The sequence below is a fragment of the Octopus sinensis genome, linkage group LG4 (genome assembly GCF_006345805.1).
Source record: "Octopus sinensis linkage group LG4, ASM634580v1, whole genome shotgun sequence".
In the NCBI taxonomy this organism is placed as follows: Eukaryota; Metazoa; Mollusca; class Cephalopoda; order Octopoda; family Octopodidae; genus Octopus; species Octopus sinensis.
The window spans coordinates 86,569,524-86,582,238 of NC_043000.1; the positions used below are offsets into that span (position 1 = coordinate 86,569,524).

Sequence of the window (12,715 nt, forward strand, 5' to 3'; positions counted from 1 at the left end):
CAGAAAAGAAGAAGTTTGCCAATGTCCAGCGTCGCGAGGATCAAAGAGCTGAAGTATTTCGGATTGCCAGACAGTGTGTCAGAGAAAATAGCGATGTTATAGGAGAGAATGTGTCCGCATGGATGATGGGGCACTTGCTTTTACTACTAGTGAAAAGAAAGAGGCTTGGAGAAGCCATTATGAAAGACTGCTGATGAGGAGAATGAATGGGAGGGAGAGGCCTGCCAAATGTTGACCCAGTAGAGGGACCAGCTACCCGAATAGACAGCTCCCTTGTAGATAAGGCAATTAAGGATATGAAACCAGGCAAAGCCCCTGGCCTATCAGGAATTCACTGCTGAGATGCTTAAAACAGCTGGCTATGTGGGCTATGCCATAGTCACCCGCATTGTAAACCAGGTAGTTCACAATGGAGTCATACCCAATGACTGGTGCAGCAGCAACCATAGTCAACTGCTACAAGGGTAAGGGTGATGCTCTAGATAGAAATAACTACAGAGGTATCAAACTGTTGGACCAGGTGATGAAGGTCTCAGAGAAGGTCATAACCAATCTCATTAGGGAGAGAATTTGTTTAGATGAAATGCAGTTCGGTTTTGTACCAGGTAGAAGCACCACTGATGCTATATTCCTGGTCCGACAACTGCAGGAGAAGTACCTAGCTAAAGATAAACCCCTCTACATAGCTTTTGTAGACTTGGAGAAAGCCTTTGACAGGGTTCCCCGTTCCCTTATCTGGTGGTCGATGCGGAAACTGGAGATTGAAGAATGGCTAATAAGGGCTGTACAGGCTCTATACAGAGAGGCTGTCAGCAAGGTTAGGATTGGCAACGAATATAGTGAAGAATTCCGGGTAGAAGTAGGTGTGCACCAGGGCTCAGCCCTCAGTCCCCTTTTATTCATCATAGTCCTTCAGGCAATAACAGAGGAATTCAAAACGGGATGCCCCTGGGAGCTCCTCTATGCCGATGACCTAGCTCTCATAGCAGAATCACTACCGGAACTAGAAAGAGAAATTTCGGGTGTGGAAGCAAGGGTTGGAATCAAAGGGCCTTAGAATAAATGTAGCAAAGACCAAAGTATTAGTAAGCAGCAAGAGGTACTCAGCACACACCCCCTCGGGTAGGTGGCCCTGCTCAACCTGTAGGAAAGGTACAGGTAGAAACTCCATAAGATGCACCCAATGTAAGTTATGGACACATAAGAGGTGCAGCAACATTAAAGGGAAATTAACAGATAAGATAGCTTTCATGTGCGGCAGATGCACAGGGACAATAGACACAACAGACACTCAGAAAACAGATTCCATCACACTCCAGGGAGAGAAACTAGAAGTAGTTGATAGTTTCCGCTACCTGGGTGACCAAGTTAGTAGCGGAGGTGGATGCACAGAGAGTATCACCACTAGAATACGAATAGCCTGGGCAAAGTTCAGAAAGCTCCTACCCCTACTGGCAACAAAAGGTCTCTCCCTCAAGCGAAAGGTAGATTGTATGATGCATGTGTGCGAACTGCCATGCTCCACGGTAATGAAACATGGGCTGTGACTGCAGAAGACATGCGTAGACTTGAAAGAAATGAAGCTAGCATGATCCGCTGGATGTGTAGTGTCAGTGTGCACGCAAGACAGAGTGTAAGCATCCTGAGAGAAATGCTGGATATAAGAAGCATCAGATGTGGTGTGCAAGAGCGACGCTTGCGATGGTATGGTCATTGCTGCGGATGGATGAAGAGAGATGTGTGAAGAAGTGCCACTCCCAACAGTTGAAGGTATCAGGGGGAGAGGTAGACCCAGGAGACATGGGATGAGGTAGTCAACATGACCTCAGAGCATTGGGCCTCACTGAGGCAATGGCGAGGACCGAGATCTCTGGAGATATGCTGTGACTACAAAGACCCGGGCTGCTTTCTGCAGCAATTCCACTTACCCCCTACCCATTCTAAGTACCCCGGATCCCCAAAGTACCCTAGATCCCCAAAGTACCCCGGACCTCGTTGCCCCCGTGCCGCTGACACGTTAAAAGCTCGAACCAATCGTGACCGATGCCGGACCCTCCGGCCCCTGTGCAGGTGGCACGTAAAAAGCACCCAATCCACTCACGGAGTGGTTGGCGTTAGGAAGGGCATCCAGCCGTAGAAACTCTGCCAGATTCAGACTGGAGCCTGGAGCGGCCCCTGGCTTCCCAGACCCGGTCGAACCGTCCAACCCGTGCTAGCGCAGAAAGCGGCCGTTAAACGATGATGATGATGATGATGATGATATATATATACATATATATATAATACATATATATATACATATATAATATATATACACATATATATATACATATATATATACATATATATATATATAATATATATATATACATATATATATATACACATATATATATACATATATATATATACATATATATATATACATATATATATATATACATATATAATATATACATTATATATACTAATTTATATATATATACATATATATATATATACATATATATATATATAACTATTATATATATACACTTATATATTACATATATATATACATATATATACATATATATTACATATATATATATATATATACATATTATATATATATACATATATATATATATTATACATATTATATATAATATATATACATATATATATATATACATATATATATATATATATACATATATATATATATACATACTATAATATACATATATACATATATATACATATACTATATATACATATATACATATACATATATATACATATATATACACATATATATACATATACATATATACACATATATATATATATATACACACATATATATATAATATATATATATTATCCATACACATATATATATATATATATATATACACACATATATATATATATATATATATATTTGGCGTTAGGAAGGGCATCCTGGCGTTAAGAGGGCATCCAGCCGTAGAACACTGCCAGATTTGACTGGGCCTGATGAAGCCTTCTGGCTTCACACAGACCCCAGTAGAACCGTCCAACCATGCTAGCATGGAAACGGACGCTAAATGATGATGATGATGATGATATATATATACATATATAATTATATATATAATATATATATATATATAAATAAATGAAAGAATGGAGTCGAACGAAGATGTTAACAAAATTCCTTTACTCTCGACACATGTTTCGAAGACAGCATGTTTTCATTCCAAAGGAATAAAGGGTGCATTATGCAATCTTCTCATCAGGAAAGAAAGGCAGCCTCTCTCGACAACAAGACAAACAAAAATTTCGATGATTGCCTACATGGTAAACAAAGTGATAATGAGTGTTTTTTTTAAAAAAACCGTTAGAAGAATTGACGTCAAAAATAGATAGTAGGAAGAGAAGGGATAAGTAATAATAGGTAGGGAACAGTATGTTTGCTGTATGTATGGAAATGTGTGGGTGTGTACTTGTGTTAATGAGTGTGTGTGTGAGAGAGAGACAGCCGTCAAAGATAGATAGTAGGACAAGAAGGTATAAAGGAATAATAGGTAGGGAACAAGTGGAGAGAGAAGGGTACATTGATTGAATGAATGTTCGAAGGCTTAGGAAAGAATTTCTCTATAGCAGTGGGGTGGACGTAAAGCTAATTGTTCAAACCACAGTGACTATCGTTATCATTTATATGAGTAGAAAGTGTGTTTCTGCCAGTGTTTACATTTGTACGATTTTTCTATGAGTGTGTTTACTAGGGGAACCTTAGCGAAAAGAATATGGAAGAGTTTAGAGTTACAAATGTTACAAAATCTCCTGCCCTTATCAAAAGGAAAGGATACAGACAGTATGAACCAATCTAACTTGAAAATTATATTGTTGTCTTTAAGACGCCAAACTAATTTACTTAGCCCTGTGCTATGTCGTTTTTTACTATCCCTGAATGTTGAGTAGTGGTTTGAAATTCTCTTGGATAACTGGGAAGTGGACGCTCCTATATAGAAGAAGACATCGGCACCGGAAGAAATTCTACACTGGTAAATAGAATTCTTAATCTTAGAATTACTAGACAAAAATTTAATTCTGTTGGGGTTGTCCTCCGAGATTGAGATGAAGTTTTTATTGTTATAATCGTTGTTACTATTATTATTAGCACTAACAACTACACTATTTCTATTATTATTAGTATTATTAATGGTATTACAACCAGTAATACCACCGACAATAATACCGTTATTGTTGTTACCATCAACACTACCATTGTTATTAACACGACTAATACTATCATTAATATTATCATTGATAACACTTTCGCTGCTACTATTAATACTATTCCTACTATTATAATTGTATGATGGGTTGGAATTAGCAAGATTAGTGTTGGAACTCCTGGGTGAAGAATCTTTGTTTAGCAGCTTGGTATTGTGGGAAGATATAATTTGTGAAAAATTCCTAGTGTTAGAGAAAGCTATTCTGACCTTGTGGGAATTGATAATAGAATGATATCTAGAATTTCTGGGAAAGTTCCTAGCAACGCTTCACAGAACTGTAAGGGAAGGTTCGATTTAATTTGTTTTCCGAAAGGTATTACAAACCAGGTACAGTTTTTTGTGGCCTTTGAATTGTTCTTAGTGTTGTTTGTGATAGTAAGGGGAAAATTACTGGGTTGGAAATTTGGGGTTGCATGGCGCTTACCTCCCCTAGTCCGTAAAGAATTTATTTTATGTACAGGGTTGCTGGCACTATTAGAATTGAAATCATTATTCCTATTACGAGTAACTTTACTATCTGGAGAAGCAGATGTTGGTTTAGAATGAGCTGGGTCAATGTATGACACTTTCTCCTTATAACTGGCTCTTGACAAGGCGGCGTTATAGAAGTCTGCCTTTTGGTTAAAGATGTCCACATTAGCAGATAATTTGGACAGTCTCAGAGATATGTTTTTAACTAAATTATCGGTAATTGGCTTGGCATGATTCCTGAAAATGCTGATATACTTAAGATTAGTGGAAGGTTTATGATAAGGGAAGTATGAGTTATTCTGCAGATTGAGGGTAATGTCCAAGAAGTTGGCTTTAGTTAATTCATCATCAAAAACTATGCGCAAGCCCATTCTACTAAAAACCTAACTAATCTGTTCTTAACCTTCTGTATTTTTTGGTCCGAAACGTTTTGAAGGTAAAGCAGACAATCGTCGCGATAAAGACCTCCACAGATGTCCGGGAATTGGTCGGCCATTTCATAAAGAATATAAATTCCGACCAAATCGGCTATCTGGGAGCTGTCTGTACTTCCCATTAGTACATCAATGCATTATAGGGGTATCTCTACGGACCCACAACTTGCTATCGAACTGGATGAAAGATTTCCTAGCAGTCAATATCACACTAATTTCCTCCCTGGAGAGGCCTGCCTTATTAAGTATAATAGGGTTGATTGAAGAATAGAAACTAGATATATCGAATTGGATAAATTTAGTGTTGGCCTTATCAGTAATAGAAGTAAACCAATCTACGACTTGAACAGAATTGGACCATAAGCTAAGTTTTAATTTATTAATTAATATAGGGATATACTTATCTAATATGTATTTACTAAGGGTACCGATGTTTGAACTGGAAGGGCATATGAGCTGCAATGCTGGGTTAGTATGAAAGTTCTGTTTGTGGTCCTTTAAGATGAATCTGGGTTGCCTAGGGTTCAATGGTTCCGTCTTCATCTGTAATCTGTAAGTCTCCATAATCTGCTTAGTTTCTAAGTTGGCCTGCCTGAGAGTATTCCTACTGGTGGTCCTGTAATTCTTATGTATCTCCTTTTTGAGCAGTTCTAAATAATGGCTCTTGATCAAGAATCTTGATCATAACTGCCCAATGAACAGGAACATGAAACTCTGAGTAGCAGTTTTTTGTGATATTTTTGTGATGTTTCAGCTTTAATAATTAAGTATATATATATATATATATATATCGGGCCATCCCGTAAATAATGCAGTTTTATCAACTGCATGAACTAAAGGTCAGAGGGGGAATGGGATAAATTACATGCATCAACTTGCTATAAAAGCAGGTAGTAATTTTACCTTGTATTAATGCTTAGTGCAAGTTTTGAAGAGTGTGGTTTGATTTTAACAGCTATTTTTTCAAAGATATAATAGAAGTGACAAAGGAGCATATTTGGCATATTTTGCTTTATAATTTCTATAAAGGAAACAATACAACAGAAAGTACAAAAAATATTAATGCAGTATATGGGTATTGGACAATAAGCGTAAGCCAGTATCAATGGTGGATTCAGAAATTCCAAGCTGGAAACTACAGCCTAGAAGACGAGCCTCATCCTGAAAGATCTGTAGAGCTCAATAAGGACGTCCTGCATACCTTAGAGGAACAAAATCCCATTGTAACTGTTACAGAACTAGCAGTGAAGCTTGGATTTGTTCATTCAACCATTCATCGACACCTGTGTGCCATTGAAAAAGTCAACAAATTGGGTCAATGGGTTCCTCACAAACTTTCTGGGTCTAATCCCACGCAGTGAATGAATGTGTGCTCTTCTTTGCTGTCACATCTCATGAATGAACTTTCTTTGGGCCGAATAGTGACTGGTTACAAGAAATGGGTTCTCTACAAAAATGTCAAGTGCCAAAGACAGTGGGTAGAGAAAGGAAAAACATTGGCACCCCAGGCTAAAAAAGGTCTTCACCCATGTAAGGTGTTATGATCTGTTTGGTAGGATATGAAAAGTTTAGTCCACTATGAACTTTTAAACTCAAACCAAATGATAACAAAGGAGATCTACTGTGAGCAACTTGAGCGGCTTAAGTCAGCACTTGAAGAAAAACAACCATCTTTGGTTTCAAGATGGAAGGTTTACTTTCATCAGGATAACGCTCAGCCACATACAGCGAGGATGACGTTCCAAAGGCTGGAGCAGTTTTAATAGGAAATGGTGCCCCACTCACCATATTCACTGGACATTGCCCCATCTGATTATCATTTATTCTGCAGTCTTCAAAATCATTTGGACAGAAAAAATATGAATTCTGTAGATGAGGTCAGAACAGTACTGGAGGAGTATTTTTCATCACAGACAAGTGAATTTTGGAAGAGGAGCCTTGCAAGATGGAAGAGCATTGTAAAAAATGAAGGAGAGTATATTTTAGATTAAAAAAGAACTTTATCTTAATTTTGAAAAATAAAAGAAGTATAAAAAAAAATGCATTATATTTGGAATGACCCAATATATATATGTAGATATATATATATATATATATATATATATATATATATATAATATATATATATACATACACATACATAAATATATATATATATATATATATATATATATATATACACACATATCTAAAAACACGTACATACAATACATACACACATATACATATTTATTTATTTATTTATTTATGTAACAAAAAATATATGTCTGAAGTAAACAGTCTGTTTTCTAACAAAGACCAACTAATACTAAACCAATCATGTGTAAAATTGTGTACATGCAATACAAACACTGCATATCACAAATAGATGTTTGCAGGTGTATATAAATCACAAAGAATTAGCTGTGTAAAGTCTTGCTTTCACTTGGCAACAAAGTATGTTGGGTGGAGCAATAAACTGGGACATTTTAAGGTGTATTAAAACATACAAACAGCAATGTAGTAGTGATATTAGAAACATTCAGATATGTAAACACAAAACAAAGTGAAATTTAACAAAATCTGTTGAATAAACTGAGACAATAACATTGACCTGGAAAGGTCACATAATCCAAAAAAAACAGATTGCAACACAGTGTTAATTAACAGAACTTGAATGAAAAAAATGAAAAGTTTTCTTCTTAAACTTTAAATATTTTCCTTAAATGCACAGATGAAGTTGTGTAGCTATGAAGTTTGCTTTCCAAGTGCAGAGCACCTGGGGCAAGTGTCTTCTACTATAACCCTGGGTCAACTGAAGCTTTGTGAGCGGATTTGGTGAGCAATTTATTAGTGTGTGTGTGTTTGTGCTTGCTTACGCGTATGCATGTGTGTGTACATATGTGACGTGTGAGTGTATGTATGATTATGACTCCTTGTTTTGACATCATCATCATCATCATCGTTTAACGTCCACTTTCCATGCTAGCATGGGTTGGACGATTTGACTGAGGACTGGCAAACCAGTTGGCTGCACCAGGCTCCAATCTTGATTTGGCAGAGTTTCTACAGCTGGATGCCCTTCCTAACGCCAACCACTCGGAGAGTGTAGTAGGTGCTTTTACATGTCACCGTCATGAGGGCCAGTCAGGCAGTACTGGCAACGGCCATGCTCAAATGGTGTTTTTTTACATGCCACCTGCACAGGAGCCAGTCCAGCAGCACTGGCAACAACCTTGCCAGTCATTGAATTTGATTTTGATTTCACTTGCCTCAACAGGTCTTTGCAAGCAGAGTTTAGAGTCCAATGAAGGAAAGGTATGCATAAGTGGGTTGGTTACACCCCTGGCATAGGCCATGAGGTTATGGTCTCATATGGCTTGCCGGGTCCTCTCAAGCACAGCATATTTCCAAAAATTTCGGTCACTAGTCATTGCTTCAGTGAGGCCTAATGTTTGAAGATTGTGCTTCACCACTTCATCCCAGGTCTTCCTGGGTCTACCTCTTCCACAGGTTCCCTCAACTGCTAGGGAGTGGCACTTTTTCACACAGCTATCCTCATCCATTTTCGCCACATGACCAAACCAGCACAGTCGTCTCTTTTGCAAACAACATCGGATGCTTCTTAGGTCTAACTTTTCTCTCAAGGTACTTACACTCTGTCAAGTATGCACACTGACACCCATTAGATCATACTGGCTTCATTGCCATGTAGCATGGCTGTTCGTACACATGCGTCATACAGTCTACCTTTTACTCTGAACGAGAGGCCCTTTGTCACCGGCAGAGGTAAGAGCTCTCTGAACTTTGCCCAAGCTATTCTTATTCTAGCAGCTACACTTTCAGTGCACCCTCCCCCACTACTGACTTGGTCACCTAGGTAACAGAAGCTATCAACTACTTCTAGTTTTTCTCCCTGTAATGTAGCGGAAGTTTTTCTCTGCACATTTTCAGTGTTTATTGCTCCTGAGCATTTGCCACATGCAAAAACTATCTTCCCAGTTAGCCTTCCTTTGACATTGCTGCACCTCTTATGTGTCCATAGCTTACACTGGGTACATCTTATAGAGTTTCTACCTATGCCTTTTCTACAGATCAAGCAGGGCCATCTACCTGAAGGGATTTGTGGTTTGCCTGCCTTCTTACTTATTAGGACTTTGGTTTTAGCTAAGTTGACTCTAAGGCCCTTCGATTCTAATCCTTGTTTCCACACTTGAAACTTCTCCTCTAGTTCTGATAGTGACTCAGCAATTAGAGCAAGGTTGTCAGCATAGAGGAGCTCCCAGGGGCATCAAGTCTTGAATTCCTCTGTTATTGCCTGAAGGACTATGATAAATAGGAAGGGGCTAAGGACTGAACCTTGATGGATCCCTACCTCTACCCGAAATTCTTCACTGTACTCGTTGCCAACCCTCACTTTACTGACAGTGTCCCTGTACATGGCTTGCACAGCTCTCACTAACGATTCATCTATCCCTAGTTTCCTCATTGATCACCAGATAAGGGATTGGGGACCCTGTCAAAGGCTTTCTCTATGTCAACAAAAGCCAGGTACTAAGGTTTATCTTTGGCTAGGTATTTCTCCCGCAGCTGTCTTACCAGAAATATGGCATCAATGGTGTTTTTCCCTGGCACAAACCCAAACTGCATCTCATCTAAACTGACTCTCTCCCTAATTAGTTGGGCTATGACCCTCTCCATGACTTTCATTACCTGATCTAACAGCTTGATACCCCTGTAATTATTTGTATCAAAGCGTCACCTTTTCCTTTGTAGCAGTTAACTATAGTGCTGCTACACCAGTGATTGGGTGTGACTCCTTCGTGTATCACCTGGTTAACTATACGGGTGACTAGGCTATAGCCGACACTGCCAGATATTTTGAGCATCTCTGCAGTGATTCCTGATGGGCCGGGGGCTTTCCCTGTCTTCATACTCTTAATTGCTTTATCTACCAAGGTTATGAATAATAATATTCTTAAAATAATAGGTCTAAATATAAATCATAGTTTGTTCTTGCCACCACTTGTCAACCAGTGTTGTTGTGTTTATGTCCTAATAATTTAGTAGTTCAGCACAAGAGGTCGATAGAATAAGTACCAGGTTTAAAGAAAAAGCAAAGTACTTGAGTCAATTATTCATTTGACTAAAATTCTTCAAGAGTGTACCCCAGCATGGCTGCAGTCTAATGACCGAAGCAAGTAAAAGATATGTGTGTATATATATAGATCGGTAGCCACTACACACAATTTATTTTCTCTCCTTGTGTTTTTTCTGTGTCCCTTTCTGTAGAAGAGCGTAGGCTCGAAACGTAAAAGACTTCTTCAATTCCTGAGCGTTATACTATTACATCTGTATGTTTTCTACACCACCTATCTTGGTCTTTTGTTTTTTCGTGAACTCTCCCCCTATATATATATGTGTGTGTGTGTTTATATATTTATGTATGCACGTGTCTATGTTATTGTTATTTTTAATGTTCAGTTCTTTGATTTGACTAGATAGATAGATAGATAGATAGATAGATAGATAGATAGATAGATAGATAGATAGATAGATAGATAGATATAGATAGATAGATAGATAGATATATAGATAGATAGATAGATAGATAGATAGATAGATAGATAGATAGATATAGATAGATAGATAGATAGATAGATAGATAGATAGAGAGATAGATAGATAGATAGATAGATAGATAGATAGATAGATAGATAGATAGATAGATAGATAGATAGATAGACAGATAGATAGATAGATAGATATTCTTAACCCAAACTGTCCGACGAACGGGAACATTAAACGCCGAGTAACAGTTATTGTGATGTCTTTACAGCTTTATTAATAAAGCATATTACTCTACCTCCAGTATTCGTGTGTATATATATATATATATATATATATATATATATATATATGACAGCGAGTATAGGAGTATGTTTGTGTGCTGCGAAATAGGCAAGTGCACGCACTTCCAATGTTGAACCAGTTTTAAAGAATCATTTTGACTGATAAAATTGTTAATTGCAGAAATATTTTTTTCCTTTTGAACTTAGACAAAGTTACCTCTTTTATACAAAGTTAATCTTTACGAGAACTTATACAAACTGAAAACTATACACACAAAATAAAATAACAGTTATAAAAATGAAATCACATACCGATGTTCCTACAAGATTATTCAGCACTGAACAACAAACATATAGGTGAATGAATCGATTAAGAGCAGCGATCTGTCACAATACACCTTCGTATTACTGTTGCTCCTACACACTACCCAGTTCACCTAAGCCAAAATAACAAATGAGCAGTGAACAAGCTTTTAAAGTAATACCACACATACCAGAAATTAGTGACATTTTAACACAATCATTAGGTTACAGGTTGGGTGGTGTTTAACTGAAAGGTGACTGTGGCTAGTCGGTCCTCCACTTCTAATTTAGGCGCTTAGTTGGTACACCTTAGTTTAAGGTCAACCCTCATTCGGCAGATCCATGAAGAGATGCATTCCAGCCGTGGCCATTCTGTCTTTACCGTTATATAGGAATATGTAATGCATTTTTTACTTACCCTATGATTGTAGGGTGTGATTTAAACATTTTTAGCTGCTGTTTCTAACATATACAAACAACCATACAGGGGTTCTTTCGTTAGCTAGTCGTTACTGATTGTTTAGCTCAAAAACAGCACTGTCCGAGCAGACCCATAATCAGAAACATCCCAGCCGTGACGACCACGATTTTTCACACATAATCTATCTAGGAGAACAGTTCAATGTGTCTTCAATATTTTGATACAAGAGAGTATCATTTGGCGGGGACTTAGCTTATTTTTATGGAAAGTGAAGTGGCCCACATTGAGGCCTGCTATCGCATTGTTAATACAATAAGACGCACAACTTCCACACACAACCAAATGAAATAATAGCCGTGTTGTATTTTTATGTTGTTCCATAGGGAGTAAAGATAAAAGGTAAGCGAATAAAAGATAATACGATATACGTATAAATGACATATTATTAATACAAAATATAAAACATGCTGGGAAAAGGAGAAATAAACTAAATGGAATCAGAATTTAAATGAAACGTATTTGTAAATATTTTGAAGAGTTTACATGAACAGAAAAAAAGCAAAATTTTTTCATGTACCTGATATAAAAAGATTGTGAGCACACAGACACACACCAATTCACAAACACACACATAAATATAAACGCAGGCGTGGCTGTGTGGTAAGAAGCTTGCTTCCCAACCACATGGTTCCGAGTTCAGTGGCCCTTAGCCTCGGGCCGACCACAGCCTTTGAGTGGATTTGGTAGACGGAAACTGAAAGAAGCCCGTCGTATGTGTGTGTGTGTGTGTGTCGTATATACATACATGTATGTATATATTTGTGTGTCTGTGTTTGCACCCCACCATCGTTTAGCAACTGATGTTGGTGTGTTTACGTCCCCGTAACTTAATGGTTCGGCAAAAGAGACCAGTAGAATAAGTACTAGGCTTACTAAGAATAAGTTCTGGGGTCACTTTGTTCGACTGAAAGCGATACTCCAGCATGGCCG

The 12,715-nt window shown here is 37.9% G+C and overlaps 1 protein-coding gene across 5 annotated transcripts in view; it reads right to left on the minus strand.

The window, feature by feature from the left end:
- The window catches only part of LOC115210688 (thyroid receptor-interacting protein 11-like), a 680,082-nt gene extending 667,649 nt beyond the window's left edge, over positions 1 to 12,433 (minus strand). The window contains exons 1-2 of one of the 5 annotated variants that reach the window (XM_029779369.2): positions 12,303 to 12,433; positions 11,314 to 11,438 (exon numbers count right to left, since the gene is read on the minus strand). The gene's annotated coding sequence lies outside the window, so the exon portion shown is untranslated. Of the gene's footprint in view, positions 1 to 11,313; positions 12,037 to 12,302 lie in introns of those variants that run through there. The other 4 variants (XM_036502226.1, XM_036502228.1, XM_036502227.1 and 1 more) reach the window with 4 other exon arrangements.
- Between the last annotated feature and the right edge of the window lie 282 nt (positions 12,434 to 12,715).